The sequence below is a fragment of the Chrysochloris asiatica genome, unplaced genomic scaffold (assembly GCF_000296735.1).
Source record: "Chrysochloris asiatica unplaced genomic scaffold, ChrAsi1.0 scaffold00595, whole genome shotgun sequence".
Lineage (NCBI taxonomy): Eukaryota > Metazoa > Chordata > Mammalia > Afrosoricida > Chrysochloridae > Chrysochloris > Chrysochloris asiatica.
Genome location: NW_006409113.1, coordinates 120,424 through 129,753, shown reverse-complemented (window position 1 = coordinate 129,753; position 9,330 = coordinate 120,424).

Below are 9,330 nucleotides of genomic sequence, written 5' to 3'. Positions count from 1 at the left end.
TTTCCTGTATATTTTAGAAATGAGTCCCTTGTCTGATGTGTCATTGCAAAAGATTTTTTCCCATTCTGTGGGTTCCCTTTTTACTCTTCTGGCACATAAGTTTTTAATTTTTAGTATGTTCCATTCATCTATTTTATCTACTTTTGCTTGTGTGGTTTTCAAAATGTTTTGTAGTCTGTGTATTCCCAGAATTAGTGCCTTCACATTGTCCCGATTTTTTCATTGATGGCCTTCATAATTCTGGGATTCACATTTAGGACTTTAATTCATGTTGAGTTGGTTTTTGTAGACTTTTGCATATCACTTTCCAGTTCTGCCAGGACCATCTGTTGAAGAGACTATCACCTCCCCATGCGATATATTTAGGTGTTTTGTCACAAATCAGTTGGCTGTATGTAGATGTGTTAACTTCTGGATTATCAATGAGGTTCGTTTTTTAACAGGTGAATTGAAGCTACTAAACATTCTTGGATGTTTATCTCTGTGTTTAGTAAAGAAGATTACAATGTAATATCAATTTAACATAATTCTTTCTATAGTTAATTCTCCTTTAACATAATTTAGTTGTTTTGCTTTAAACACAAATAATATTCATTCTTTTGACCTATAAAAGCCACTCACTATGCTTTCGACCACAAGGTTAGTTTGTACCACAAGTTCAAACCCACCAGTCACTCCTCAGAAATCATATACAGGGTCTCTATGAGTCAGAACTGATCTAATGGCCCTCAACAACAACATACATTGTTCAATGTGCATATACATATTGTATTGGACCTATTCTACTAGTGGGTAGACTGATAAATGGCCTCCTTGGGCATGTGATGCCTACTTTTTTTTTTTTCTCAATGGTATACGCTTTGGGCCTAAGCAAACCTGTTTTGTTTTATTTATTCAATAAATCCATGTGGATAAGTTTAGTTAGATAGTCAAAAATTTCCCATTTCACATTGTGAAGTTTGGTAAAAATTCTGGTATCTGTGAACTTGAGTATTGTGTGATCATGGATAAATCCCTTAACATACCAATCTCCAAATGTATAAAATGGGATGAAACAATAGTTTCTCTCTCCAAGCCTTTAAGGGATTAAAATAATACATAAAGCACAAAGTAAAGTTCCTCCTTCATAAATGGTCGACAACATTGTTTTAGTTATCATCATTATTTTTGCCTTGATCATGGATAATTCAGAGTTGGCTCCAAATGCAAACATTGTATTTTGTAGCTGATATTGCCAGTGATAACTTTGTAAACTATAGTCCATTTATTTGTGTTCCAGGATCATGGTTGAAAGACTGTGTCTCTTAGGTATTCTGTGTAGTAGGACCCAGGCTGAAGAAACAGTTTCCATCTAGTATACTGTGGAAAAAGAAGATTTGTCAGAATGAAGTTCTTAACTTTTACCGTGAATACTCTCTACCACATATTGTTTGTCAGAAATACATATGAAATCAAGTTAGACAAATGATGAAGAAGTAACATTGATATTATTTACCTAATTTAATTGCTTAAGCATATGATATTTTTCGCATGAAACCAAGTTCACTAACTGAATCAACAAGTCAGAAAACATATTAACATGTTTAGACGTAGGAACAAAAAAGGCAATTTTAAGATTTAACAAAGTATTAGTGGTGGTAGTGGTGGTGCGCCACGGAGTCAGTTCTGACTCAGAGACCCTGCATAAGGTTTCCAAGGTCGTAAATCTTTACAGGAGCAGAAAGCCTCATCTTTCTCCTGAGGAACAGCTGGTAGTTTTGAACTGCTGAATTTGAGGTTAGCAGTCTGACTCATAACCACTACCTTACCAGAGCTCCTCGGGGATAGAGATAAATAGTAGTATATTCTTCTATAATTACGTCAATATTGTGTAAAGTCCTCAGAATGCACTCCTCACATCCTCCTCTTTTTACACTACCCGACTTCAATGTAGAACAGTCTAAAAGGACCTGCAGATTTACAAGACAACCAGGCAGGAGGCACCAAGAGAAATGAATGATAAATTTGTGAGGTGGCATGAAACAGAAAGAGAAGATAAAATCTCCATGTAAGTTTTCCAATGAATCAAAATTCCACTCCTATTGGACATCCTTCCACTTTTTGTCCTCCAAACCTGTAAGTAGTTACACAGGTGGGGTGCAGAGAATTCCTTTTAGATTTATATTACTTCAATTAAATACAAGACTCCCTTTACCCTCTCCTCCATCATTTCCAGAAATGACCTGGCCTACTCTTATATGCAGAGTAGGTCAGAGGATTTGCATTGAAATGCAAAAAATGTCTGATTAAAATATTATTATTACATAAGGAAATGAGCACTATATATGAAGTTGTTAGGTGCCATTGAGTCTGTTATGACTCACAGAGACCTTATGGACAATAAACAAAACACTGCCTGGTCCAGGACCATTCTCACATTTGTTGTCTGAGTCCATTGCTGCTATCACTGTGTCAATCTATCTCCTTGGAAATCTTGCTCTTTCCCACTGACACTCCAAGCATGATGCCCTTTCTCCTGATAATATATCTGAGGTATGAGAGGCAAAGTCTCGCCATCCTGGCTTCTAAGGAGCTTTCTGGCTGTACTTCTTCCAACACAGATTTGTTTGCTCTTCTGGAAGTTCATGGTACTTCTAATATTCTTTCCCAATACCATAATTCAAATGCATTCATTCTCCTAAGGTCTACCTTATTCATTATCCAACTTTCCCATGCAATGAGGCTATTGAAAATACCATGGCTTGACTGAGACACACCTTAGTCCTCAAACTGATACCTATGCTCTTTAAAATTTTAAAGAGGTCTTGTGCAGCAGATTGGCCTAGTGCAATATGTTGTTTGATTTCTTGACTGCTGCTGTTTGATTTCTTGACTGCTGTGTTTGTTGATTGTGTATCCAAGCAAAATGAAGTTTTTGACAATTTCAATCTTTTCTCCATTTATCGTACTATTATTTATTGGTCCAGTGTTGAGGATTATTGTTTTTTGTGTATTTTTTTTTAACACTGAGGTACAATGCATACTGAAGGCTGTAGTCTTTCATTTTTACCAGTAAGAATTTTAAGTCCTCTTTAATTTCAGCAAGCAAGGTAGTACGATCTGCATATTGCAGGTTGTTAATGAGTCTTCCTCCGATACTGATATCACGTTCTTCTTCATATAATCCCGCTTCTTAGATTATTTGCTCAGCATGTTGTTAAGTGCCATCTTTTCAGTTCCAACTCATAGAAACCCTGTATACGGTTTCCAAGGAGTGGCTGATGAGTTTGAACAACCAAACTTGCAATTCAAACGACCTTGAAGTCTAGTGCCTTATCCCACAGCACCAGGACTCAGCATACAGACTAAGTATGGTGAAAGGATACAACCCTGGTGCACACCTTTCCTGATTTTAAACTATTCAATATCCCCTTGTTTTGTTCTCAAAACCGTCTTTTGTCCTATGTACAAGTTCCTCATGAGCACAGTGAAATGTTTTGGAATACCCACTTTCCACAATGGTATCTATCCATAGTTTGTCATATCTGCACAGTCCAAAGTCTTCGAATAATCAATAAAGCAAAAATGAACATCTTTCTGATATTCTCTGCTTTCAACCATGATCTATCTGATATCAGCAATGATAACCCTACTTAAATGTACTCTTCTAAATCTGACTTGAATTTCTGACATTATACTGTTGAAACTGTTTTTTAATTATCATCAGCAAAAATTTATTGTTTGATGATTTCCACATTCTGTTGAGTCACTTCATTTTGAAAAGGGTACAAATACACATTTCTTCCAATGAGTTGGTCAGATCTTCCTAATTTTTTGGCATAGATAAGTGATCTCCTCCAGTGCTACATCTGTTTGTTGCAAGATTCCTATTTGCATTCCATCAATTTCTGGAGCTTTGTTTTTTGCTTCAGTGCAGCTTGGACATCTTTCTTTAGTGCAATTGATCTTGATCATATGCTACCTCTTGAAATGTTTTAACATGGACCATTTCTTTGTGGCGTAGTCACTCTGTGTATACCTTCCATCTTCCTTTGATGCTTTCTGTACCCTTCAATATTTTGCCCATAGAATCCTTCAACATTAAAAGTCAGGCTTGGATATTTTCTTCAGTTTTTCAATTTGAGAAATACAGAATGTTTTCTTCCTTTTTGGTTTTCTAACTCCAAGTCTTTGCATATTTCATTATTATACATGACTTCATATTCTTTAGCTGCCCTTTGAAATTTTCTATTCAGCTCTTTTGCCTCTGCATTTCTTCCATTTGCTTTAACTTCTCTACACTCAATAGCAAGTTTAAGAGTCTCCTCTGACATCCATTTTGGTCTTTTCTTTCTTTCTTACCATTTTAATGACATTTTATTTTTTACTGTATAATGTTCTTGAAATCATCCCATAGCTCTTCTGGTCTTCGGTACTTAGTGTCTAATGATTTAGCACTCGTGGACTTGTTTTAATTTTCTTCAGCTTTAGCCTGAACTTACAAAGGAGCAATTGATGGTGTGTTCCAAAGTATTCCACTGGCTTTGTTTTGGCTGATGATATTGAGCTTTTACAGCATCTCTTCCTACATATGTAGTCAATTTGATTCCTGTGTATTCCATCTGGTGAGATTCATATGTTAGTTGTTGTTGTTATGTGCTGTCGAGCTAGTTCCGACTCATAGCAACCCTGTGTAGGGTTTCAGAGGATTGACTGGTGAGTTCTGAACTGCCTACTTTGAGGTTTAAACCGAGCTTGTGATCTAGTTCTTATCCCACAGTTGTTTAAAAAGATATTTGTAATGAAAAAGTCATTGGTCTTTCAAAATCTATCATACTATCTTCAGTATAATTTCTTCCACTAATGCCTTATTTCCCAACTTCTGATCCTTCCTCTTTGTTTCCAGCCGCTGCATTCCAATATATGAGGGAGCTTCAAAAAGTTTGCGAAAAAATTCTTTTAATTCCAGTTTTCTATTCACTTTGGACGCCCCCTCATTATATATCTTACTGTTACACCTAAGCACTTCATTACATAGCTGACATCTTATGTTGTTTTAGACTACCCTGACTACCATTTTTAACCTGTGGTTAAAAATGAGGTCAGAAATATGTTTTTCTAGGCATAATCCCACACTTCTGAAGGGAGTGTCAGAGAGTTTTCTTACAAAACTAACAACGTCTGAAGTAATGCATTTTGGGTATATAGGTCACTGTCATTCAAGTAAAGCTTGGATAACAGAAATCAGACAGGTCATTAAATACATCTATCCTATAAAGAATGTGAAAGTAGCTATAAATTATTAAGAACAAAACAAAATTATCTTGAGTAACTCATTTCATCAAACTTCTTTCTATTGAAGCAAACATAAAATTGTGACAACAAGAGGCTCCTCTGAATTTTTAATAAAACATTTTTAGTCTAACTAAATGCATGTTGATAAACCCCTTGCCACAATGAATGCACACTTAGTATTTTAGAATGGTGTCTCAGCATGCATCAATTTTCCATAGAGAGAGTAGAGCCCGGCACTTTATACACAAGGAATTTTGATACTGCTTATTTCAGGGGTTCTGGTGGCACAATGAGTTAAGCATTGGGCTGTTAACCAAACTATCAGTGGTTCAAATTCACCCACCATCTATGGATAAAGATGAGGTGGTTTGCTCCCATAAAGATATACAGTCTGTGAAGCTCTATAGAGCATCTCTATTCTGTCCTAATAGGGTCACAATGAATCTATTTGATGGTAGTGGCTTTGGGGTTACTCTTCACTTATTGACTCATTATCCAACATTTCTCATTCACAAAAATACTAAAAAAATTGACTATCTATTTTGGGCATTGATGAGGCAAGGGCATAACATATAGCCTGGATCCTTCTACAATCTCCTTCCAGCAGGAGTGCCAAGTTCAATTCCTTGCAAGGCCACCTCCTCTGTGGCTGTGACCTCTGAGTGCCAGAGGGTACATGTTCTGGGTTCACCACTACTATATGGCCTTAGGAGTCCTGGTGTGGTGCTCTAGGATAAGCACAGGACTGCTAACCACCAGGTCAGTGGCTCAAACTCAGCAGCCGCTCTTTGAAAACCCATATGCTGTCACTATGACTTGACTACAGGGCACTTAGCAACAACAATGTGGACTTCGGGCCTACAGCTCAAAATTGCAGTGAGGTGGAATGAAGGAAATAAAAAGGCATTGAAAAAGGTATTTGGAAGAAATGTGTGTGATTTTAATAATATCTTAAATTAGCCAACCTTGGCTTGAAGCCTCCACTTCAGTGAGGCCAGTTGTATGGCCAAGCACCTAGTGCTCTTGTAGAAAACCCAAAGCCTCGAGTACTTACCAAGCCCAGAGGGCAGAGCAGGCTCCTGGATAAGGAATGCAGGTCTGCGGAATAGACCATCAATTGTTTCAATGCAAGTTCAGGTTGAAGCTGACAAAAAATTAAAACAAGTAAATGTGAACCAAAATATGGCCTTGAATATATCCCACCCAAATTTAGAGGTCATTTCAATAACAGATTTGATACTAATCACTGAAAAACAGAAGACCGGTGTAATGACATCAAAAACATAACACAGGAAGAAAGCAAAAGGTCATTTGAAAGAAAAGATCAAAACGGAAGTCAGAAGAGACTCTTAACTTGCTTTTGAGCATAGAGAAGCTAAAGTGTCTGGAAGAAATGAGGAGGTAAAAGAGTTGAACAGAAGATTTCAAAGGGCAGGTCAAGAAGATAAAATATAATAAAATGTGCAAAGACCTCTTGTTAGAAAACCAAAAGGGAAGAACAAACTCTACATCTTTAGCTGAAAAAACTGAAGAAAAAAAATGAAGCCTCAACTTGTAATATTGGATTCCATGGGCTCGGGTCAAGGTGTGCCTGATCCAAGTCACAGCACTTTCTATAATCTCATATTCATGTGATAAAGTTGGGCAGTGAATAAGGAAGACCATAGAAGAATTTATGTACTTGAACTATGGTGTTGGTGAAGAATATTAAAAGTACTATGAACTTCCAGAAAAACAAACCAATCTTTATTGGAAGAAGTACAGCCAGAATGCACCCTGGAAGCCAAGATGGCCAGACTTCGGCTCTCATACTTTAGACATATTGTCAGAAGGGACGAGTTCCTGGAGAGGAACATCATGCTTGGTAAATTTGAGAGTTGGGAAAAAAGAGGAAGACCCCCAACGAGATGGATCGGCACAGTGGCAGCAGCAATGGGTTCAATGTAACAGCGATTGTGAGGTTGGCCTGGAATTGGGCAGTGTTTTGGTCAGTTGTGCATAGCACTGCTATTAGTTGACATCGACTCAACGACACCAAAAACAACAATTGGTAAAATATTAAATGATGCAGAAAGCATAAAAGAAGATGCAAAATATACATAAATTCACTGTACAAAAAAGAAATGGTCAGTATTCAACCATTTCAAGAGGTAGCATATGATCAAGAACCAATGGTACAAAAGGAAGAATTCCAAGTTGCACTGAAGGCATTGGCAAAAAAACAATACTCTAGGAATTTATGGAATACAAATGGAAATGTTGCAACAAACTGGTGAAGCTTTGGAGGTGTTCACTCACCTATGCCAAGAAATTTGGAAGACAGCTACCAGGTCAACCCATGAGAAGAGATCTATATTTGTGCCCACTCCAAAGAGAGTTGATTCAACTGAATGCAGAAATCATCGAACAATATATAACATGCAAGTAAAATTTTTCTGAATATAATTTAAAATGGCTGCAGCAATACATCAAAAGGGAACTGCTAGAAATTCAAGTCAGATTCAGAAGAGGATGTAGAGTGAGGGATATAATTCCTGACATCAGATGGATCTTGGCTGAAAGCAGAGAACATCAGAAAGATGTTTACTTGTGCTTTATTGAGTACGCAAAAGCTTTTGTCTTTGGGGAACATGACAAGCTATGGATTATATTAAGAAGAATGTGTATTCTAGAAAATTTAATTGTGTTCATGAGAAACTTGTATATAGACCAACAGGTCTATATACAAACAGAACAAGTGAATACTGAATGGTTTAAAATCAGGCAAAATGTGTGTCAGGGTTGTATCCTTTCACGATAATTATTCAATCAGTATGCTCAATAAATAATCTGAGAAACTGAATTATATGAAGAACATCATGGCATCAGGATTGGAGGAAGACTCATTAATAACCTGCAGTAGGCAGATGATATAACATAGTTTACTGGAAGCAAGGAAAACTTAGAATACTCATTGATGAAGATCAAAGACTACAGTCTTCAATATGGATTGCACCTCAGTGGAAAGAAAACAAAAATCCTCACTATTGGACCAATAAATAACATCATGATAAATAGATAAAATACTGAGGTTGTCAAAGACTTTATTTTTCTTTGGAACCATTATCAACATTCATGCAAGCTATAGTCAAGAAATCAATTGACACAGTGCATTAGGCAAATCTGCTGCATAAGACCTCCTTAAAGTGTTCAAGAGCAAAGATGTCAGTTTGAGGACTAAGGTGCACCTAATCCAAGCCATAGTATTTTCAGTAGCCTCATATGCATGTTGTTTGGTAATATGGAGGGTCAGAGAAAGAGAGGAAGACCCCCAAAGAGATGGATTGGCCAGGTGGCAGCATCAATGGACTCAAGTGTGGCAACAGAGTGAGGCTGGCCCAGGATCGGACATTGTTTCGTTCCGCTGTGCATAAGGTCACTATGAGTTGGTGCCGACTCGATGGCACCTAACAACAACAACAACAACAACAACATATGCTTGTGAAAGTTGGAAAATGAATAAGCAACACTGTAGAAGAATTGATGCATTTGAGTTATGGTGTTGGAGAAGAATATTGAAATACCAGAACAAACAAATCTGTATTGAAAGAAGTAAAACCAGAATGCTCCTTAGTAGCAAGGATGGTAAGACTTGGTCTCTCATAGTTTGGGCATGTTATCAGGAGGGATCAGACCCTGGATTGTTAAAGGAGAGGGTCATTGAACAAGGGGAAGACCCTGTATGAGATGGATTGGACAGTGGCAGCAGCAACAATTATGAAGATCGGCACAGGACCAGGCAGTGTTTTGTTCTGTTGTGCATAGGGTGGCTGTGAGTCAGAATCGTCTTGACAGCACCTAACAACAACATGTTGTTGTTGTTGTTAGATGCTGTTGAATGGATACCAACTCATAGCTACCCTATGCACAACAGAACAAAACGCTGCCTGGTCCTGGGCCAACCTCACAGTTGTTGCCACACTCAAGCACACTGATGCTGCCACTTTGCCAATCCATCTTGCTGGGGGTCTTCCTCTTTTTCTCTGACCCTCCACCTTACCAAACATAATATCCTTC